Source organism: Canis lupus, chromosome 17 (genome assembly GCF_003254725.2).
Source record: "Canis lupus dingo isolate Sandy chromosome 17, ASM325472v2, whole genome shotgun sequence".
NCBI lineage: Eukaryota > Metazoa > Chordata > Mammalia > Carnivora > Canidae > Canis > Canis lupus.
This window is the reverse complement of record NC_064259.1, coordinates 52877800-52902694: the sequence shown is the minus strand read 5'-3', so window position 1 is coordinate 52902694 and position 24895 is coordinate 52877800. Positions and strand designations below refer to the sequence as shown.

Sequence of the window (24895 nt, the reverse complement as noted above, 5' to 3'; positions counted from 1 at the left end):
ATGTATGAGAAATCTTTATCCAACTGGATGTGGGGCAGATTCTCTTCTGAAGCTTCCTGTTTGCATTCTCAAGGCAGGGTTTGGTAGGAAAAAAGCACTTAGGCCCAGATACCTTGCCACTTACTCATAAAGCTGCTGGGGAAGATGCATTGACAATGACTGGTGAATCACGTCTGGGTCATTTCGTGTCTAAGGTCTTAAACTATCTCCAAGTATTGCCACACACACATCTACATACACCTCACCACCAGAACCATGCGATGGATTGCGAAAGAACTCCTGTCACATGGACGAAGCGAAAGTGGGACTTTCTCCTGACCTCCAGCATCCCTGAGGAATGCTCTCTCTCACCATCACTCACTTCTCTGATGAAAATCCTGAGGTCATTTAGTCCCATCTTACATCTTGGAAACTCAGGATAACCAAATAGATGTCCCAACTCATATCCCCAAACTTTACATGAAAGAGAAAGGATGAAAAACAGACATGGAAACTTCTGATTTCCAAATGCGAGAATTTTGATTACCCTGGCCAAGTACTTAGGGATGTTGCTTACTTTTTCACAATATATTACCAGTAAAAATCAAAACACTCTTTACAATGGTACACTGTGTATTTTAAATATTTTATTCTTTTTTTCAATCATTTGACAAATACATATTTAGCATTTTGCTAGGTGCTGGGAGGGAACTCAGTATCTAGGCTATGAATTAACTGTAATGCAATGAAATAAACTCTATAATAGTGGCATGTGATAAGGGGTTTGTAATTAATTCTGCCTCAGGGTAGGGAAGCTGAAGAAGGTGAGTCTTAAACAGTAAGAGTTTGAAGATGAGTCAGAGCCAACCAGGTGATGAATGGGATGTGAAGGGCATCCAAGGCAAGAGAAATAGGGGTAAAGAAAAGACACAAAAATGTGATACTACCTGAGCAGTATTTGGCGACTCACTAGTAATCTAATGTGGCTATGGCATGGGGTTCAAAGCTAGAAAAGGATGTAGAAGATAAGCAGGTTTAGACCAGCCTGTGAAGGAACAACAGACTAAGGACTGGACTATGGTCTTCATTTTTTAGGCAACAAAGAGACAAAGATAATGATCATAATCAAACTGTATATTAGATAGGTCATTCCGATAGCAATGAAGACAACAGATCAGGAGGGAGAAAAGAAAGTCAGAGAAAGGTCATTGTAATAGCTAGGAGAGAAAGGATATATGTACAACATATCACATTGTACTGTCACTGTTTTTGTCTCCTCCAATTCCCACATACAAATAAGCTCCTGAAGACTGGTACCATGTCTTGTTCACCTTTGTATCCTAGCCCAGAACACAATGCCATGCATGTGGGCATGCAATAAATGCCATTCATAGGCGAATGAATGAATGGGAACTTAAAGTGGGCACTAACAGTAGAGATGTAAAGAAAGGGGCATATCCAAGAAATATTTTCCAGGGAAAATTATGAAGAATTTGGTCTGAGGAAAATGGAAAAATTCAAAATTTCCATGTTGTGTGATTAATAAGGTCTTTAAGAGTTTTTAAATATAGAAGGCTGAGCAGGTTGAGAGAGAAAGGAAATGAATTGAGTTGAGAACACATTGAATTAGAGGTATCTGGGGGCTAGGGTCCAAAAGACAGCTGGAAATATGCATCAGGGCCTCAGAAGATAGTTTATTGGCTAATTTTTACTCATGACCATTCATATAAGCAGGTGTACCAAATTATTCAAAATCTAAGTGTTTTTTTTTAACATGTGCTGAAAACTTTGCTCCAAAGAAAAAGATAACTAAGAAAATAAAGACTGCATTCAAAGATCCCTGCTTCATGAAATAAAAGCAAATATGAGAGGAGAAGCCAGAGATAATTTTCCACACTTTGATCTTTGAATCGGTCACAGTGAAGTCCTCATATCTTCAAAATCCCAAGGAAAAAGTTCCCATGAACAGCAGTAGTTCTCCAAACATTAATTATCTGGATTACTGCAAAGCATTTAAAAAAATGAATTTTTCAGCAGAAAATCCTAAGGTTCTTCCCTTTGTTTTCTTCTCACACACTGCCCCTGAGAATGCTCAGGTAGAAGATGATTTCTTGAAGCCACAGAACATAATGGAACCCTAAGGCCATATGGTACCTGGAATGTGCACTGGATAAAGAGTTGGAAGAACTGGATTTAGTCCCTTCTCCACCACTAATTGGCCATGTGACCTTAGGCAACTCTCTTTATCCTTCTGAACCATGCTTCCTCATCTGTAAAATGAAGCAAGTCTTGATTTTCTGTGTGTGTGTGTGTGTGTGCGTGTGTTTATTTTCTTAAATATTTACCACTGATCTAGATCCTTCCATATATGTTAATCATTAACTTATCCCTAGAACAATAGAGTTTTGCAGGTGTGACTCCAACTAATTCAGGAACTCAAGTTGGAGCCAGATCATTCCACTGAAAGAATCAGTATGTGATATGCCAAGGCACTTCATTACTGTCCTTTGGTGAATTAGACTGCACCCAAGAAGACCTAAAAATATACACCTTCTCGTGTTTTAATTGGTGCAGATTTTGGTACCTGGGAACAAAGTGCTGCCATAATAAAAACGAAATGTAGGAGTGGTGTGGGAACCAGTCAATGAACAGAGCTAGAATGGTTGTAAGGACTTTAAGGAAAGCACTAATGAAAGCCTGAGTTACCTTGAACAGACTGTCAGGCTCAGCTTTTGAGGAGGTAGCTGGTGAGATCTTAAAGGAAAGTGAGGAAAATCTTGTTAGAAACTTGGAAAAGGGGGGATCCTTGTTAAACATGGCAGAAAGTTTAGCAGCACTCTCTTCTGTAATAATGAGAAAGGTAAAAACATATACCTGATACACTAGCTTATTTAGCTAAGAAGTTTTCCGGCCATAGTGTTGAAGGTACCACCAGCTTCTTGTGGTACTTATACCAGCAGCTTCTTGTGACTGCTTATATTAAAATGTGAGAGGAGGGCACCTGCGTGGCTCAGTGGGTTAAGCAGCTGCCTTCGGTGCACGTCATGATCTCAGGGTCCTGGGATCAAGCCTCACATCTGGCTCCCTGCTCAAAGGAGCATCTGCTTCTCCCTCTCCCTCTGCCTCTCCCCCTGCTCATGCTCGCAGTCTCTGTCCCAAATTATTTAATTAAATTGTTAAAAACAAATAAAAAATAAAATGTGGGAGGAGACAGATGAGCTTAAAAGAAGGACTGTTAAGCCGAAAGAAAATGAGATTTTCTGATTCTGAAGATTGAGCCTCCCCAAATGACAAATAATACTAAACTTAAATTGCTCCCACGCAAAGATCAAATCCAGGACATTCTCAGGAAACAATGTTCTAAAGGCAAAGCCAAGAGTATATCTGTAAAATCCTTTGTTAAGGCCTCAGAAAGTTAAAAGATGGGTCTTCAGGGTATTTTCAGACAGACAAAAGGCCCTCTAAAGAGTTCAAACGTTTGCCTCATGGCACCCATAAATAAAATAATATGGATCCTAAGAAACTTAAGTGCTTTGTCCTTCATCCACATTAGCAGAAGCCCAAAGTAGAGAGGATTTACCTCAAAGAGATTTGTAGGTGTGGGCTTGTCAAATGGAGCAAACCTCGATGAGAGTCACAGGAGAACCACAAAGTTTGAGAGAATGTTATGGCCAGAAATACTGCCAGCTTGAACTGAAAAGGACAGAAACAGTATAAAATAAACAGAGGACTTGAACTCCAAAACTTCTACAAGCGAGAAACAGGCTGAGAAAACCACTCAGTTGTAAACACACAATAACTCTCATGAAAAGAAAAGGGTGATGCCAAAGGAAGACTAAGAGCCCAGAGAACAGAATCAACAACTACAGAAAGTCATTTCCAAGTAGAAGTAGTGTGGAGTCTTTATCAAGGAACTTACAACATTTGCCTAGCTGGATTTCAGAATTGCTATGAATTAGTGAGTCCTTTGTGCCTCAGTTTCCCCCTTTTCAAATGAGAGTGTCTATATTGGGTAACATCTGCTGTGCCAATATTATATGTTGTATGGGTAGAGGACCAATAACTTGTTTCCTTAGTTCATAAGTCTACAAATTGAGAGGAATTATACTCATAAAGCTGTATGAGGAATAACAGGAATAACACCTGAGAACCGTGATCTGCTTTAGAAGATGAAATTCTGAACTCAAGGCTGATGCTATAATGGGATGAAACTTTTATGTGCTTCAGAAGGGGGATAAGTATATTTTGCATGTATAAAGCATATGAATTATCAGAGGCCAAAGGACGACCGTGGTAGCCAGATCCCAAGATGATCATGTGTGATCTTACACTCCCTGGTATTCACATCTCACGTAGTCCCCTTGCACATTGTACAAAGGTTTGTATGTGTGATAGCATACAATAGCATATGGCAGAAGTGATAAGACATCACTTCTGAGATTAGATTATGAGCAACTTCCTCTCTTGCTCTTCCAGATCATTCATTCAGGGGAAATCCACGTCCATGTCATACTCAATTTTATATGTGGTAAGAAACTGAAGCTTCCAGCCAACAGCCACATGAGTGACCTTGGAAAATCATCTAGCCCCAGTTGAACATTTGGGTGACTGTAGCCTTGGCCAAGAGTTGACCACAGCTCATGATAGACTCTGACCCATAATTACCCAAATAAGTCATTCTTGGATTTGACCCTTAGAAACAGTGTTTGTTTGTTTTTTAATATGCTAAGTTTGGGGGCAATTCATTACACAATTGATAACTAATAAGATCAGTATTTAAAAATTTGTTGTATTTTTATGTTGTTAGAAAACAACTGGAAAATGAAATTTTGTAATATGATTTATAGTGGCATCAAAAAGCATAATATATCCTCAGGGATAAATTTGAAGTCCTACAGAAATTGTACATTGCTGAAAGAAAATAATGAAGATCTAAACAAATGGAGAGATATACCATGTTCATAGTTGGGAAGACAATATTTTGAACACATCAATTTTTCTCAAATTGATCTATGTATTCAACAAATTCCAGAGTCCTTAAAGACTTCTTTGTAGAAATTGACAAGCTTATTCTAAAATTTATATGGATACATAAATAGCCAAAACATTCTTGAAAAAGAACAAACTCGGAGAACTTACTTAACCTGATTTCAAGGCTTATTATAAAGCTATCATAATCAAGACAATGTGCTAATAGTATGAAGATAGACAAATAGATCGAAAGACTAAACAGAGTCCAAAAATAGACCCATACTATACAATTAGTATCTTACCAAGGTACCAAAGCAAATAAATGGGGAATGGAAAATCTTTTTTTTTTTTTAATGATACTGGAAAAACTGCCTTTCCGTGTCGAAAAAAACAAAACAAACAAACAAAAACTTAACCCATACGATGGATAGTATGCCTAATTGTAAAGCTAAAGCTACAAAGCTTTTGGAGAACAATACAGAAGGAAATCTTTACAATCTTCAGGTTTCTTAGATAGGACACAGAAAACATGAAGATGAAAAGATGAAATTGGTAGATTGGAAGCCAGAAAAGATGAAAATTGGTAGATAAATTTTAGCAAAATTTAACACTTTTATTCTTCAAAAGACACTTAAGCAAATGAAAAGTAAGACTAGAAAAAAATACGTATAATATGTATAATCTGACAAAAGACTTACATCAAGAATATATAGGAATATATTTTTCAACACACAACACAGTAATGAAAAGATAATCCATTTTTCTTAAAAATTGGCAGGAGACTTGACAAACAATGATCTATAAATGGCCAGTAAGTTTATGAAAAGATGCTCAAGATCGTTAGTCATCAGAGAACTAAAACTAAAACCATGAGTTACAAATATACCCACTGGCATGACTACAATTAAAATGAATGGCAATGCCAAATATTGTTGAAGATGTGTATGCAGCAAGTGGACTTCAAACATTATTTATTGATGGAACTGTCATTTAGCACTTTGGAGCTAAGTCTGGGAGTTTCTCGTAGAGTTAAACATACACCTACCCTAAGACCAAGCCACTCCACATCTAGGTATTTCCTCAAGAGGAATGAAAGCATATATTCACACAAAGACTTATATAAGAATGTTCAGATCAGCTTTATTCACAATAGCTCAAATTTTCATCAACAGGAAAATGGAAAATCAAATTGGTATCTCCATTCAGTGGAATACTATTTAGCAATATAAAAGAGAGAAGAACTACTGGTACACACACACACACACACACACACACACACACAACAATATAGATGAACCTCAAGTATATTGTTAGATGGATTTTAACATTTTATGCATTTTACTGTTTATAAATTAAACCTTAATTTTAAAAAGGGAATGCCATTTATTAAATCTTTTAAAAAATATCAGATTCCTAGAAATTATTCTAATGAAAAACGTGTGAACCTTTTACAGAGAAAAAACGTAAATCATCATTGAGATAAGACCTAAATAATTGGAAGGATATTCCATGTTCACGGCTTGGAAGAACCATGTAAAGTTTTCAATTCTCTGTAACTTATCTTTAAAGTAAACACAGTTCCAATAAAAATTGCAGTTAGATAAAAAATTGCCAGAAATTTTCAGCTTTTAACATTCTTGGGCCCTGCCTGGACTCCCAGGGAAGCTATACTTTCGCATTTACCAAGGTCAAAATGACTCAGCAAAACCTCAAAGCACGGTCTCTATTTCTGCCCCAAGCACATAGTATATCGCTTTGTCAAGGAAAATAATCAAAAAAGGAGCATTCTGAACACAAAGAATAAGAAAAAGTAAGAAACCTCCCTGGTTCCCATAAGATTAAAGTCATACAGCCCTACATATACTAGAAACTTAAGAGAGGGTCTGCAACTTTCTGAAATGTTCTTAATCTAGGAATTTGTAACTTTTTATGTAAAAAATGTATATAACCCTACACCAAATGTTCCCTTGCCAGAGCACTCTCTTCTTTGTGAAGACTGGGTATCTATCCTGCTGGGCAGCTATCCTAACTTGGACTTAAATAAAACTCTTTTCCTTTTTTTTTTTTTTTTTTTTTTTAGAAATGTTAAAAGGTTTGTTTATTTTGCATCAACAAGTAGGCTTTTGGGGGTTTTTTGGTGGAACTTAATGAGCTAACTCTAAAATAGAAGACCAAGGATAGCCAAGACACTCTTGACAAAGACAAAGAGGGAGGAGACTTATTCTAAAAATTAAGAGAGTGGCTTTGGATCAATGGAATAAAATAGCAATTTCAGAAATTCACACATATAAAAACACTTGATTTGTGACAAATGTGATATAGCAGATAGTTGTGGAAAAATATAATATTTTTCATAAATGGTGCTGTAGAGATTGGATATCCATATGGAAAAAAATAAACTGAACTCACTTCACACCTTACACAAAAATAAATCCCAAGAAAAATTCAGCTTCAAATGTGAAAGGCAAAATAAAGATTCTAGACATTAATAAACAGAATATTTTCATGATTGTGAGGAAGCATATATTTCTCAAGCAGAAGTTTAAAAATGCATCACCAAAGGAAATGATTGATAAAATGGGAATTAAAATTAAGAACACTAAAATTAAGAACATCTGTTCATCAAAAGACACAGTTAAGTCACAAAATAAACCAAGGTATCAGCAATTTATGTAACTGACAAAGGGTTTGCATTCAGAAAAAAAAAAGAAAAAAAAAGAAAAAAATAAAGAATTCCTATGTATTAATTTAAAAAAGAAAAAATATATATACGTATATATGTGTGTACATATACTGTATATATATGTGTGTATATGTATACATATACATATATATATACATATACATATACACACACACACATATATATACAGCCCAATAGAAAAATGTTAAAGAGATCTGAACAGGCACTCTACAAAGGGTAATAACCAAATGGCCGGTAAATAGGAAAAGTTGTTCAACTTTATCAGTCATCAAGAAAATGCAAAATAAAACTATTAACTGCTAGCTCTATATTTCCACCAGCATGACTACAATTTATGGAAGTAAAAATAATTAGCTTTGGTAAGGATTTGGAGCAACATAATTTCTCATACACTGCTGGTGGTTGTAGATTTTGGTAGAGCCACTCTGGAAAATAATTTGACATTAGGTAGTAAGATAAAGACACTGTTATCCTGTAACCTAGACATATACCCCAGATACATGGTCAAGAAGGTTCATATCAACTTTCTTAGCCTAAATCGAAAGCAACCCAAATGTCCATCAACAGTAAATATGTGTAAGTAAATTACAGTATATGTATACGATGCAACATTATGCAACAATGAGACTTACAAATCCCAGGTACGCTTAACAACATGAATGAGCCACAGAAACCATGCACATAAGAAAAATTAGGGTACAGTTCTAGCTAAATAACCTTCAAAACAGGCAAAACTAAGCTTATAGCATTAGAAGTCATTGGTTAACTTTGAAGAAGTCTCTAGTGTGCAAACAAATGAGTGGGCACAAGAAAGGTGCTAACAGTGTTCTATTTCTCACTTGGTAGCAGTTACACAGGTGATTTGCTTGGTTATAATTACCTGAGCACATTTATTTTCTATTAAAATGTATATATAGTATGTGTGTATATTGTGTGTGTGTGTGTATATATATATATATATATAAAATTTCTGTATGTGTTATATTTAATTTAAAAAGTTAAAATTAAGTGCCTGTCACATAACAAGGACTCAGAAAATAGTTTCTACTATTCTCTCAGCAGCCCCCTCTGCCCTGAGCATACACACAGACTTTGTTCTCCCAGGGGGCTCTCCAAGGAAAGTTACAAGCTGTCACAGGCAAATACTGACCTTCCTCTCCCTCTCCATTTGGGACCAGATTCCGGATGATGAGAGGGGCCCAAAAGCACATTCTACCAAGCTCAGACTAAGACAGGACTCACAAGCACCCTCATACGCCACTGCTATCTGTTCCACAACTTTGTAAACTGGTGCAACCAATATGGAGGGTAATTTAGCACCGCTAGTAAAGTCAAAGATGTACATTTCCAGTGACCCACCAATTCCACTTCTAAATATATATCTCGGAGGTACTCTTGCAGAGTACACAGGTACAAAGATATCTAACATAGCATTTATGTGTAGTAGCAAAAAGTAGAGAAGAAAAAAATCTGGAAGAACCTAAGTATCCATCAATCTAGCCATAGGTAAATAAATTACAGAGTAATTATGCAGTTGTTACAATGAGTGAACTAGATCTAATTTATTAACATGAATAAATCTCAAAAATATAGAGTGGAGTAAAAAAAGTTGTAGTAGGATGCAACTTATATACATTGATGAATTCAAGACAATCTATGTTGCTTATAAAGGTGTATCCATCGAAAGATGAATGGATAAAGAAGATGTGGTCTATGTATACAATGGAATATTCCTCAGCCATTAGAAACGACAAATACCCACTATTTGCTTCAACGTGGAGGGACCTGGAGGGTATTATGCTGAGTGAAATAAGTCAATTGGAGAAGGGCAAACATTATATGGTCTCATTCATTTGGGGAATATAAAAATAGTGAAAGGGAATAAAGGGAAAGGAGAGAAAATGAGTGAAAATATCAGTGAGGGTGACAAAACATGAGAGAGAGAGAGACACCTAACTCTGGAAAATGAATAAGGGGTAGTGGAAGAGGAAGTGGGTGGGGGGTTGGGGTGACTGGGTGATGGGCAATGAGGGGGGCACTTGGCAGGATGAGCACTAGGTGTTATGCTATATGTTGGCAAAGTGAACTCCAATAAAAATAAATAAAAAATAAAATAAAATTCAAAAAAAGGTGTAACCAATTTACAAGAGAGAACGAGAAAGTGGTTACTTATGAGATGGGAGGGTAATGGGATTTAGGGAAGATGGCTCCAGCTGAATCTCTAATATTTTATTTAAGTATCTGAAACAAATATGGGAGAATAGTAACAATCGCTTAAATCTGGTGGTGGGTATATTGGGTGTCTATTATATTATTGTGTGGTTTTATGTTTAAAATACTATCTAACTTTTTTAAAAATGATGGATATAAATCACCATTCTGCAAACATTCTCCAGGCTCCTTCCTCATTCACAAAGGATAAATTGTCTGATTCTGCCAGATTTTCTTCCTTCTTCAAAAGCAAATGGAAATTTATGGTGAACAAAAGTTGGCGGTAGGATCATCAACTCTCCTCCAGGCTGTTCCTGACAGAGAAGTGTCTCTGACCTGGGCAGACCTTCTCTCCACCCTGCTCTCTACCCTGGAAAGATGATCTGTAAAAATAACAGGCTCTTCACCTTCTGGCTTCAGATGGGGTTTGGTAAATGGGAGCAGAAGCAAAGGTGGCTACACAGAAAGAAAAAAAAAAAAAGGGTCCAGGTATTTATTCCCTGACTTCCTCCTGTAAGCCTATATGTTGGAAGTGGTTGCATGTCTCTACCGAAGAGCACATCTCCTAAATGTGGGCCTCCCTTGGGCTTCGCTGTGGCTCTCACTGGGTTACAGCCACCCCCCACTCACCCCCATCTTCTTCAAGCCTGGGGTGTGCAGTGGCTCCTCGCTGTCACTAGCCAGTGCCTTCACCATCCCTTCTGGTTTCCTTCATTCTGACCACATCTTTATAAATAGACCCCTCCTTAAGCTCTCCTTAATTTCCCCCACTTGAATGTGCCTTCTCTTTCCCACTTGGCACCTGACCCCATGGAACAGAGGGAAGCTCATGAAGCATAAGAAGGACTGGGAGAGTCCAGGCCCTCCGGTGAAGTGCACAGATAAGGGTCATACTTGAGCAAAGGCTTGAAAGAGGAGCAGAAATTTGTCAACTGGTCAAAGAATGATGATGGAGGTGAGGGAGGATGACAAAAGCAACAAGACTGAGGGAACAGCTTCAGGAAAGGTTTTTGTACTAGGATGACTGCAGGAAATTGCCAATTATTAGACCATTTTTTTACATACAAAAAAAAGTATATTTCATATGACTCCACCTAATAATGGGATTATTCTGTTCTATGACTTTGTACTTGTCTTCTTGAAAGGTACAATGACCTTAACAAAGGTCAGACTATGATGACTATGATGACCCCTTGGGGACGGCTCTACAGTAGCAGGAAGAATCAAAAATGACCCCGTCCCCATAAAAGTAGATGTCAAGGAAGGGTAAGGATAACATGATCTGAAGAGGATTTTGCTAAGAGGGATACAATGTGCTTTCTATGTTTTATTTCTTCAAATAGAACCTTGGATCTCTTTCTGTTCTCCTTATATCTGCATCTGCGGTCAAGTTCTTATAAAAGCGGTAGGTACATACAGATTTCCACATCTTGAGCCATAGCCCTGATATTCTACTTTCTCATTTTAAAGATTAAAAAAAATGAGGTACAAGAGTTAAGAGCCTTGCTCACTATCACACAACTATGTGATCCTCCAATTGGGTATCTTGATAATGGAAAACTTCTGGAAAGAATGAGTTTGGAAGGATTCCAATGACACAATTCTGTGGAGAGAGGGTGAAGATCATTACAGAGACAAGTCAAACCATGATAGAAATAAAGGAATACAAAGTTGCCCGGGGAGAGAGGCTGCTGCGAGCCAATTAGCTTGGCTGGAAGAGCAAAGAATGAATATGGCGGATGATCTCTTTTTATTAATCTTATCCTTGGACCCAAATTAATTTTTTCCTAGACTTTTCAGGCTGACCAAATTTATTAGATGTTTTCCCAGCTTTGGGGAGAGTTAAAAGATGTATGATATATTATTCCTGAGCTCATTCCCGGGTCCATAGTGCTGCTCTTCAGAACTAATATTTTGACATTTAACAAGCCAAGGAAATTAGGCCACAAGCCATGTAGTTGACATTAGCCAATTAAAAAAAAAAAATGCTGGTAATAAAGTTGGAGTTGTTTTCATCTCATAATTTCTCTCCTGACATTTGAGTTAATATATATCTGAAACCAGAGTTTCAGAAGCCTGTGTTGAGGGTGAGAGCAGCCTCTCTAGATTCCACACAGTTTGAACTTAACTATCCAAAGTCCAGACTTTATTGGAAGGTCCAGTGTGATGCAGCGCCTGGGGCTTTTGAAGCACTACTCAGACCATTATAAGCCAGGACTGTAGTGGAACTTTGCACTTTGAGAGTAGAGTAAGGTGACCTCTTATAGAAGCGGGGGATGCTGAGGGGAAATAGGGGGTGGTGACTAAGCTCTCCCCCAGGTTGAGGAACTTGTAGACACACCTGTCTTGGTAGACAACTATGAATGTCAGCAGTATTCCCAACCAGGAAGAATGATAATGCAGTTTAAAGTCCTCCAGGAGGACATGACTCATGTGCCGGTCCATTGGCTCAACATAAATCGTCAAACCTGTTGTGGTGTTTATTGTCTCTGGGACTTATATTTCCAAGTAGATTACTGAGTTACTGATTTCATAACTAAATCACCAATCAGACTCTACTCCTAAGCCTTTGGGCAGAGCTGGAAAATGACCACAAGTCAACAAAATAATTGAAGAATTTTCCCCTAGACCTTGTTGACGACCTAGTTTTTAATCATCACCCTGAAAATGAGAAGACACAAGCCCAGGGATAGCTAGCCACTTGCTCAAGATCCTATAACTAGTAAGTACAGTGTTGCACTCCATCTCAAGTCTCTGACTAGGAGCAAGTCCTGGATCTTCCTTCAGTAATAGTCTACTATCTCACAAAGCCTAGAAACTTCTTCTTCATCCTCTTCTTTTATACAAATATTTTCCTCTCCTTTGATCGATTACTTCTATTCTATGACTTTGTGCCTGTCTTCTTGAGAGAGATTGTATGCATCTTAACATTAGTATTTCAATTTGCTGTGATTCAGATCACATTTATTCGGGATCTGTAAGTGCTAGGCCTATTAAGCACTCAGTCAATATTTATTAAAATGGACTCTACATGGGAAGCCATTCTAGCATCAGCACATGGAGGAAGAGAAAATGTGAGGAACAGTGACGGGAAATATAACCATACTAGTGCACTGGTCATGACATCATTTGGTCTTAAAAGAAGATTATGGTCATGATGATGGGAATAAAAATCATAGAAAAAAATGTGGAATTCATTTCAGAGTAAAATTGGATTCAGATTATCTTTTACACATTTCAAATGTGAGGTACCAACTGGGCATGCATTTAGAGAAGTCCCACAAACAGGGTGAAATGTGAAGTGGGACTCAGGCAGGAGTCAAGGTCAGAGTCAAGAGAGAAGAGGGTTCAAACAGTGGAAGTAGAGCTTGCCTTTCTAGAAGTTAGCCCGTCTCTCTACTGAAATTCTCCTCCTGCTTTGAAATATTTGAACTAGATCAAGGACTGGCAAAGATAGCAAAAATAGACAAAGTGAATAGGACAAGACCAGTAGCCCATGCAGACTACCCCAGAAAGAAGGCCAGCCCTTACCCATTGGCCCCGCCAGCATTCTTTCTACCCATCATTGCAAATGCTCTGTCTCCTCCAGGAAGGCCTCCCGTTTTTGATGAGTACCACTAACTTACCTGCCTCTTTTCCTAGATTTGGAAATGTCAGTCATCCTCATGTTTCTATTAGTGGTATACACAGGTACATCATGGTAAGTATTTCCTGGTCATGCTGATGGTTGCCAAACCACCCACACGCACATCACCCTTTCTTTAGCTGCCCATCCTCCCACTGTTGTGCCCTTTCTCAGCCCCTGCTCCCAATAGTCTTCTCCTCCAGGCTCCCTGGAGCTCTCCTAACTACCCTTGTTCTTCATAAGTTCCAGCAAAGAAGGAGTTTTATAAAACAAAATTTTTAAAACTGATTTATGTCGAAAAGGAGAAAGAAACCTGCTTAAAATAGGCTTTGGCTTTGTAAATAATCTGCAAATGTTACAGTTACTCCCTAAATGTGGCAAAGATCTCCATTTGATAAACCTCTAAACGCAATCTCATTATAAATATTTGTAAAATTTCCACTGGAACATGCAACAATGACTGGTGGCACCGATGATCAAAATAGAAGCAAGGAAATTGGTTGAAAACAGCAGACCACTCAGGCCACCCAAGCGGGGAAGCCAAACCACAGAGGAGCAGGAAACGTCAGGGACACAGCCCTCTGGGAAAAACCTTCAGCTTCCTCTTTTCCAGGACAAAACTGTGGTCATATGGTGGTTTAGCTTATCATGAAAGGGGTTCCCAGCCCAAATACTGGTAGGTCAGGGGCTTCATACACTGAACCCCAACAGCACCACAATTTACCACAACCATCAGTGTTTTGGAACTCATCACATGTAGTCTTCTAGATTACCCAAACCTACAAAATCTTCACCAACAATGTCCTGTTACTGGATCTTACAAGGAAGAACTTGAAATCTGAAACTCTCAAAGCCTATGACTCGAGGAGGTGTCCTCCCGTGTGCTTAACATTTTCTGGTTGGTGCATCACACCTGCCATGTGCCAGAGTGAAAGGAGCAGTTTAAGCCACCTCGAGCATTCTTCAGCTTGGCACTTTCATGAAGATAAGGAGCGTTCCCCACAGAACATTTCCCACCACCGCAGCTAACAATAGCATCTTGTCTCCTAAGGCAGCCCCTCCAGTAAGAGCCTGGGCCAGACCCCGCCACACCCAGTAATGGGAACTCCACTGACAAATGCTTCTCATCTGAACCCAATCAGTTTATAGGGTATTATAAAGAGCTATGAATGTATTCCATATGCGCTCCATCTCTGAAAATCTGAGGCCTCAGCCCCAAACCAAAATCATATTACTACCACTGTTGTTGTTAGTTAACATTTGTTCTTTTTTACAAGTGCAAAGTGTGGCCCAATTATTTCATTAGGGTCTTATCATCTGGAGCCCAGTCTCTGTTCACTGCAGACTGGCAACAGAGGTATTCTGGAGAAATGCACTGGTCCTGGTGTAGCCCTGGTATTCTTTCCTCACCCAACCCATCCACCACCCAACACCCCCTTTACCTTGCAAAGGAAAGGCTTGGTCTGAGGTCCATGCAAAGTTTTGTTCACGGAGCTGCCCTCATGCATAAATAAGAGATGGAAGCAAAAGAGCTCCAATCCCTCTAAACACCAAAGGGACTGGTAATGCTCACAACCCTTAGGCCACAACAAAGAGTGAGGCAGGAAGATGAACCAGAGTGCTCTCAATCCCTCTTGGGGAACATGTTCACCCATGGGGAAAAACGATGGTCTGTGAGTCTGTGCTTGTTGGAGAACCTTCCAAGAAGAGGATAACCAACTAGGTAATTTCTGGAGGGCAGTGGCCCACTCACAGCCTTAGCCCAAACAATTCCCAAAATCCAAGGGAAATAGCACCTTCTCCACCCCCGCCCTTACTTGAGCACACCCGGGCCAAGTTCATATGCCCATCACAGCATTTCAAATCATTTTGATAGTAACCTAAACAAAAGGGACCTGAAAGGTGAATTGTCTGCCTGTAAAATGGTAGGTTCTTTCAGAGTCTAAAAGAACAGATCCATCCTTTGGGATGAGCCCTCCCCAGTCCCCCAACACCTATGTCTACCATCCATGCTCAGTGTGGCTCAGAATCCAGGTTCTGTGGAGGCTGGTGCCCCATGAGCATGCCTGCACTGCCCAGATCAAACACTAGCAGCTTTCTCAATGCTCTAAAAAAATGTGAACATAGACTTTTCTCAATTGTAGGCATTTCTCCCATAAATTTTTTCCACCCTCCATGCCTGTTACCACTTCCCTATTAGTGAGAACTAGCATAGGACAAAATAAATGAATGAGTAGACACTATAAATGAGAAACTCAGAAACAAACGCTCTCCTATCCTTCAGCAGTTTGTTTCTTGTGACCTCGGCGGCTGGTGTTTGTGGTTTAATACGATCGTGTTTGCTGGGGGAAATTGCTTCTTGATCATATGAAGGAACTCAAGAGATCGTAGTTTATGGCATTCAGAAAAAAACAAAACAAAACAAAACAAAAAAAACAAGGGTTTCCATGATAAGACATTGCAGAAGAGGATTTTGAGCCTGGTCTGGTTCCCACCGGAAGCAAGTGCTTCAACTGACCTGATCTCCCCAGGGTCAGTTTCCATATCAGCGAAATGGAAATAAAGAGTAAGCAATCAATGGAAAAATATTCTGAGGACTAAGTGTGACCATGCATTAACATGACTGGTATGGGGCAGGCACTCAGTAAATGTTAGTGATTGTGATTATCAGGATAAATTAATGTGCATTTAAAATATCCCTAGCCCAATTCCTCACATTTGCAAGGTGATCCACAAATGCCATGCCTTTCCCTTCCCTGTAGCCAAAGGGCTATTACTCTACAGCTGCTCTGTCCTCAGATCTTCCTGAGCTCTGGGAAGTGCTTTACACCACTTGGCTTCAAGGCTGGTTTGTGAGCTCCTGCCCAAAAGCCAACTCGTGATGGCCACAAACAGCCCCCAGAAAGCTCCAGGGAGCTGAGACTCAGGTACAAGTGAGGCCAGAGAGAGAGAAAGCGTCTGCACACCTACAACCAAAGGTGTCCTGCCCAGGCCAAACCCTGCTGTTTCCTCAAAAGACAGCCCAGAGCTCTCTCACATGGGGCCCACCTAGGCCCCAGTGTCACCCTCTTATAGCTTTGCCTGGACCAGACCCAGGAGTCTGGCACTCCTGGAGCTTTAATCAAATGCAAAAAAATGTAAATAGTCCTTCCTTAAACAAAGAAAAGTGCTGCCATGCAGAAAGAGCTAACCCCTTGGACATGCATAGCCTGGTGCTCATCACAAGGTGTTAATCAGTTGGCAGAAGAGCACAGATGAGAAAGGCTCTTCTTTTTTTTTAATAATAATAAATTTATTTTTTATTGGTGTTCAATTTACCAACATACAGAATAACACCCAGTGCTCATCCTGTCAAGTGTTCCCCTCAGTGCCTGTCACCCATTCACCCCCACCCCCCACCCTCCTCCCCTTCCACCACCCCTAGTTCGTTTCCCAGAGTTAGGAGTCTTTATGTTCTGTCTCCCTTTCTGATATTTCCCACACATTTCTTCTCCCTTCCCTTATATTCTGAGAAAGGCTCTTCTTGAAGAGAGAAAAGCTGGCTGGGCAGGAGTGCTGGCCCCCGGCCCCCTCCCCAAAGTGGTTCCATTTTTGGCTTCCTTAAGATGACTCTAATTGTTTAAACAAGATTAAACAAGCATGGAATTTGGGAGGGAAAAAGAAGAAATTGAAAAAAAAAAAAGGAAGAGAATTTTTCTTACCAAAAGACCCAAAACAAATCTAAACTGTAAAAACAGTTTTAGCTCTTAGGAGCTAAAACAAAACAAAACAAAATAGAAAACAACAACAACAACAACAACAACAACTTCTAGGCTGAAAGTGTCAGTCTCCAAGGGAAATTAATTTCCTATGGCCAACATATTATAGAAGAATTACAAAGGAACGATGAACCCAGAGTCACCACCTTCACTTTGCTTTAAAACTAAGAAAGAAGAAAGGAAAGAAAGAAAGAAAAGAAAGAGAGAAAGAAAGAAAGAAGAAAGAAAGAAGGAAGGAAGGAAGGAAGGAAGGAAGGAAGGAAGGAAGGAAGGAAGGAAGGAAGGAAGGAAGGAAGGGAAAGAAAGAAAAAAAGAAAGAAAGAAAGAAAGAAGAAAGAAAGAAAGAAAGAAAGAAAGAAAGAAAGAAAGAAAGAAAGAAAGAAAAAAGAAAGAAAGAAATAAGAAGATTTCTAGTACTAATGCATTTCTACTTAGAACATCAGTATCAGCCACTATATAATACGAAAACCATGTGCTCTGTTAGAGCCCTGAAAACCTGATAATAGATCTACACAAAAGGATTCAGGATCAGACTCTTGATTCATACATTCATCAAGTTAGTCATTCAACAGACAGTTTCCAGACATCTATTCTGTGCCAGGTACAGTGCTAGGCATTGGAGCTATAACCAGCAACCTGATGGAAATGATGCCTTCCTTCACGAAGCTTCAGGACTCATGGGGCAGAAGGCTTGTAAACCCACCACACTGGATGCTGTGCAAACAAAGGTAACACAATTGATTCTGCCCAGAAGGGTCATGGAGGTAGCATATTGCTTCAGATGAGAAGTGACATTTATCCTGGAAAGAGTAGGAGTTCTTCAGGAGGAAGAGAATCAGGAGCTCTAGGGACACAGAGGTGTCCCTAGGCATGCCATGTGCTGGGGAGGAAAGATGGCTATGTCCAGACTGCCAAAGCTTTATCTACCATTTTCCAGAGCTCCCACTTTGCCCTCTGCATGTTGGAACTTGTCAGAAGGCAAAATGACATAAAGAGAATACTGTATTAAGCACCAAGAAACCAAAGGATCTGCCATTTCCTAGCTGTGTGACCTTGTGTAAGGGACTGTCCCACTCTGATCCTCAGTTTCCTTTTCTGTCAAATTTTCATGAGAGACAAGTAAAACAAGCTGAGGATAGAAGCATGGTGTAGAAGCAGGTCATGAGGCTGTCCACTGGGAAGGTCCCCTTACCCCTAGGCCCTTCGACTATCATCTGAACCATGTGCATCCATATACATAACAATCCCACTCCTCCAATCTGTCCTCCATTTGCTCACCAAACAGCGAGAGGATTAAAGCGCTTCTAGGATCCAGAGCCCTGGTAGGGTAAAGCTAAAGCTCCTCAGCATGGAAGAGAGACTTTATATCTCCATAGTCGCACATCACAAATGTTTTAACTAGACATTCTGGCTCTAACTGTGCCTCTGATTCCCTGGCCCCAATGCCTCTAATACATGATGTGGCCTCACATATCTACTCCTTGCCCATGGGGCTTCATCTGTCTGGAATGCCCTTTCCCTACCCTTGCTCACTTGATAAACCTCTGTTCACTCTTTAAAACTTGCTCAAAAATGACCTCAGCAGGGGGGCCTGGGTGGCTCAGTCAGTTAAGTGGCTAACTCTTGATTTCAGCAGGTCATGATCTCAGGGCCATGGGATCGAGCTCCAGGTCAGGCTCTGTGCTCAGCCAGGCATCTGCTTGAGGATTCTCTCTACTTCTCCCTCTGTTCCTCCTCCCTTATTCCTCTAAAATAAATAAATAAATCTTAAAAAAAAAAAAAAAAAAGAATGATCTCAGTAAAGCTCCCTCCTACCCCCACTCATCAGAGTATCTTGTACATACTTCTATCCATGCTTGGGACACTGGATGTAGCCACTGGCTTACATGACTTTCCCCACGGAAGATGAACTTCTCAAGAATAAGGGCTCCGAGAAAATGCAAATCAAAACTATGGTGAGACACCATTCTGGCTGGCATCAAAAAAGGTAAGAAATAACTAGTGTCAATGATATGGAGACAAACTTCATGCATGTTGGTAGGAATATAAATTGGTGCAGCCACTGTGGAAGACGGTATGGAAGTTCCTCAAAATTTTAAAATAGAATCACTATATGATCCAGAAGTTCTACTACTGAATATTTACCCAAAGAAAGCCAAAACACTAATCCGAAAAGATATATGCACTCCTATGTTCATAGAATTATGTAAAAAGCCAATATATGGAAGCAACCAAGTGTCCATCAATAGATGAATGGATAAAGAAGATATTATATATACACATACATACATATTACATGGTGGAATACTACTCAGCCATAAAGAAAAATGAAATCTTGCCATGTGCAACAACGTGGATGGACCTAGAGTATATTATAGTAAATTAAGTAAGTCCGAAGAAAACAAAAACCATATGATTTCACTTACATGTGGAATACAAAACAAACAAAAAACAGAAACAGACTTATAAATACTCTCTACCAACTAGTGGTTGCCAGAGGAGAAGAGGGATGGATGAGATAGGTGAAGGGAATAGAAGTTCAGACTTCCAACTGTAAAATAAAAAAGTCATGGAGATGAAAAGCACAGCATAGGGAAAGTCAATAATATCGCAAAAACCTTGTACGGTGACACAAGGTAATTATGCTTATTATGGTGAGCATCATGTACCAGAATTGTCAAATCACTATTTTGTGCACCTGGAACTAAGGTACCATTGCATATCAACTATACTTCAATGGTGCAATTTTTATTTTTTTTTATTTTTTTTTTTAAATTTTTTATTTATTTATGATAGTCACACATACAGAGAGAGAGAGGCAGAGACACAGGCAGAGGGAGAAGCAGGCTCCATGCACTGGGAGCCCGACGTGGGATTCGATCCCGGGTCTCCAGGATCGCACCCTGGGCCAAAGGCAGGCGCTAAACCGCTGCGCCACCCAGGGATCCCCAATGGTGCAATTTTTAAAGAACTAAAAGATTAAAAAAGAAAGAGCAAGGACTATGTCTCAATGATTTTCATACCCCTAAGCTAAGCCCCTAGGACTGTCCCCCAGACACAGAATGCCTGCAGCAGACGTCCGTTGAGCTGATCACCTGCACTTTTATTTAACTGTTCCGACTGTATGCACAATATACAAGATGATCCTTTGATGGTCTTTTGGGAACCGGGGTCCCTGAGAGCTAAGTTAGACGCCAGAAAAGAACGACCCAGCATAGATTGAAGGCCCATCATCTTGTACATGCCCAACTTCTTACCAACTGCACATCAGACCATGGGAGGACATGGGTGAGAGTGGGACCCCTCACACTTGCCCAGCAATCTGTCATTTTCATCTCAGTTTCATTTCCTCGAAGCTATTGCAACCCTCTTCCCAGGGCCGAACACCTCTGCTATTCATCCAAATTTGACAGTCACACTCCATTATGGGGGACCCTATCATATTAGGGACTGGTTAACAGAAATCACATCACTCATATAATCCCAGAGTTTCCTGTGCTCCTGTTGCAGTAACATCTTATTCCAGAGACACAGTCTTACAACCAAGAAGAGGTAAAGATGCAATTCAAAAAACAGCAAGGGATTTCTCAGAGATCATCAAAAAGCCATCAAGTAATCAACTATAAACAAGGTCTCACAATCCCCTTTCTATGTGACTCTCTTTTGATCTCCTACTCAAAGCAGATGACCCCCCCAAAAAAAATTTTTAACCATTTGAACCATTCCCAACAAGCCTGCCGGTGGACTGCAGCCTCTTACACAGCCCTCCCCCCACCTGCCCTCTGACTCTCGGGGATAATCTTAGCCTCTCTAGCTTTTTTTTTTTTTACTTTCTGTTGTTTTCTCTCTTAACCCCGCTCCCCAGATTCTGCACTACAAAAGAAAGCCCAGAAGCTTCCTTGATTTTGAAAGCACTGAAACTTTCTATTCCCCTATTATACTATTATACGGTGGTGGAAAGAACCACCCACTGATGGGAAACTTTCACATTTTCCCTACATCTTTTCTTCTGCTGTCTACATGGTCTCCACTGCTTCATCAGACACCTCCCCCAAATGCCACAACCATTCTGATCACCCTCCTTTTGATACCGTCCTTGGATAATTCCTATTGTCTATAAAAAGACGTGCCCATGACTGAACACAATCAGTCAAGTGTGGTTTCACAACACAGAGCACTGAGGAACTTTCCATGAAGAAAAACTCTATTAATGAAACAAAAGAATCCATTACTTTTTCAACATTTTCTACAAAATGAAAGTACCGCCCAATTCAAAACTAGACACTAGCTTTTGGAGGTGGCCACTACTCTCGGCACATAAGGTGAGCTTGGGATGTATGCTGATGGATGTGTACCTTAGCACATCAGAAGGGACTGAGCACTCATAGGGACCGTGGATGTGAGCGGAGGGGCTCCAAGGGCATCCCCACCCCTCCCACCAAACTGTGCCCATCGCCCACATACCACATGATTCAAAGGTATTGAAAGCAATTGTTAAGATGTGACAGGAGGGTGACACCCTCAAACTTTCTACAATTAGTGTCTTAGCTGGAGTGATTGCAGATGATTTTGGTTACCCCGAAAAGGAAGGAAAGAGAGGTATAAATGTGCCACAGTTGGATGGTGTCCATCCAAGGGAGCACGAGGGAAGGGAAAGGTGGTGAGAAATACAAAGGATGCATCTAACAGGAGTGACAGGGAGGCTGGTAAGGGCAGCACAGCTCCTGGGGAGAAACTAAGGAGGAGCCATCCTCTGCAGGGCTCCCCTCGAAGCACACGGCGACAGTGCCCTCTAGCGGAAGCAACAAGGGCTCACCGCCCTCAGCTCTGCACCCAGTGGCTTGGTCTATTGATCTGTCACCTTCCCTGGGCACTCATTCCACAGATACTGCTGGAATCTCCACCCCGTGCTAGCCACCACCATACACATGCAAGTAAGACATAATCACTCCATCAAGAGGGTTTGAGGCTGGCTGGGGAGGCTAGACAAGTCGTGGTAATTGTGTGTGTGTGTGTGTGTGTGTGTGTGTGTGCGCACGTGTGTCAAGGGCAGTGGTCATGCAAAGGCAGAAGTGGTGGCACAGGAAGGTCTTCCCAAGACAGGTGACCTTTGGGCTGAGATGTTTGCCAGACAGAGAAGTGGGAAGCAGGCCTTCCAGACGGAATAGCACACCCTGGAGGTGTGCTAGTCCTGTCTGGGAGAAAGAGAAGGTGGGGCCCGTGGCCAGAGGAGAGGCTAGAGAGAGAGGCGAACTGGGTCAGATAATGGAGGGTTTGACCTTCATCTCAAAGGTGATAGAAACCAGAGAGACATAGATCAGTTTTACAGATTTACAAGGATTTCTCTGGTAAAGAGGACAGAAGCTGAACCGCAAGGAAAAACCGAGGGCCTAAGCTGAGGCTGTTGATGGCACAGAGGAGGAGATGTGAAGGAAGGAGGGTTCACAGGCCTTGGCTGTAGACAAGGTGCAGAGGGTAAAGGACCCAGGTTATGTGATGGTGATGTCACCTGTCAAAGCAGAAACAAAGAGAAGGTGCAGATTGGGATGTGAGAAGGCAAGATCAGGTCTGAACAGGTAGGATCGGACGTGCCTGCAGGACAGCCCCAAGGAAAATTCTAAAAGGCAGCTGTTCACTGACTATGACGTCTGGAGCTCTGGGAACTTTGAGGGTTGGGAATAATCTGTGGCACTGGAAGAGAAGATGCCTCAAGGTGCACAGTCGATATGAAGAGAGGACAGACCCTTGGGGAAAGCTGATGTGTAAGTTGCTGGCAGAGGAAAAGCTGCCCCCGGGGAGACCCAAAGAGATTACTGAAGTGGAAGGAGAACCTGTGGACTGAAGCTGTGGAAGACAACTCAGGAAGCGTGTGATTGGCCTTGTCCAATGACCACGAGGACTATGTGTCTTGCAACAGGCGGTAAGATACCTGGAGCTGAGAAAGAGCATGGTCTTACTCCTCCATCTGGATTCTGAAAATATCAGTCTCTTTCCTTCTACTGCTCAGTGTCCAGGACTACCCAGGTAAACTGTTCCCTAGAGGATGCGAACCCTTGGTTTGATAACACTCCTTACAGGACTATAAGAATTCAATAAAACCAAGGCGCCTGGGTGGCTCAGTGGTTGAGCATCTGCCTTTGGCTCAGGTTGTGAATCCCAGGGTCCTGGGATTGAGTCCCACATCAGGCTCCCCACAGGGAGCCTGCTTCTCCCTCTGCCTGTGTCTCTGCCTCTCTGTGTGTCTCTCAATTAATTAATAAATAAATATTTTTTAAAAAAAGAATGCAATAAAATTATTCATGGAGAGCACCTAGAAAATCGCTCAGGACATAGTAGGCACTCAAAGCAAGCTCCTGGCCCCTACATTGATAAAACAATTAGGAAAATAAATCTAACAGAATACAGACCCACATTGGATTAGCTGGGGTCTAGGCTGACCAGGTCATGGCTCCCACCCCTGAACAGGGTGATGGAGAGTGGGCCCAGCTCACAAGGACAAGTCGCCACCAAGTGGACATTGCGGTCAGGTGGCCCACATGTTTAGCAAGGGGTCAGAAGTTGGGCCCTAGGATTTAGATCCATGAATGACCTTGGTGGCCCATCACAACAGTGGTACAAGGTGAGTGTTATCCTTGTTCCCTATGTACAGATGAGGACACTGAATTTATAAAGATCATGTAATTCTCCTAATGCCACACATTCTTTCTCAGGAACTGGGGTCTGTTTCTAAACTATGTCATCCCCAGTGTCCTTTTTGAAGATTTGGGAGGACTAGAGAGGAACATGCTCGCATGCATGCATGCACACACTGACTGTACCGGGTGACAGCCACTCTGGTGGAGCAAGGTCAGCTCTATAGCAAGGTCATTGCCTCACCCTTATTAAGCTCCTCTCATTCCTCAGTTTCACAATCTGAAAATGGGATGAAACAGTCCTATGTCTCCCGATTCCCTCCAGGGAGTGGCTCTGATGAGATCATGTCTGGATTTTTGCCTTGGACAGAAGGAAGGCCAGTCCTCCGGATGTGCAGACCGATGTCATAATGGTTGTCCAATCGCATCCCTCACATCTGAGGCCTAGAGGGAACAGGGACGTGGAAGGGTTGATCATGCTTCTCCACAATGAGCAGCAAGGAAATAAAAGCTCGATTTCAATGGCAAACCTTCAAGAGGAAAGGTGGTAGGCCAGCCGGCCAGTCTCAGCCACATTCTAGTAAGATCTGTAAATCATATGATTCTGGGAACCCGAGTTCTTTACTCTGCCCTCACTCCTAACCTTATCCCTTCTTCTGATTTTAATCTCACCCCAAGTTCAAGTCCTGAATCCAAACACAGAAGCTGGGACATCTTTATTGGACATCATGTTTCTTGATGAGGTTTCTCTGGAACATCTCACACCTAGAGTTATCAATCTCACACTTTTTTCATCACTCAACCTACTTTCTTATCCCACCTCCCTGTTTCACTGTCCTCCTCCTTCTCTACCATCCGCACACACTCACATATATCCACACATGCACAAGCACGCGCGCGTGCGCACACACACACACACACACACACTCTCTCTCTCTCTCTAGCCACCCCAAGCAATCTGAAGAAGTGAACCACCCTAAGGGCACCTCAGCACCTCAGCCTGCAGAAACAACAC

General features: G+C 41.0%; 1 long non-coding RNA gene across 2 annotated transcripts in view; it reads right to left on the bottom strand.

Annotated features, from left to right (window-relative positions):
* Positions 1 to 24320, bottom strand: part of LOC112665047 (uncharacterized) — a 51230-nt gene extending 26910 nt beyond the window's left edge. For both annotated transcript variants that reach the window (XR_007403101.1, XR_007403102.1), the window contains exon 1: positions 24125 to 24320. This is a non-coding gene — a long non-coding RNA (uncharacterized LOC112665047). The remainder of the gene's footprint in view (positions 1 to 24124) is intronic.
* Positions 24321 to 24895: the final 575 nt, after the last annotated feature.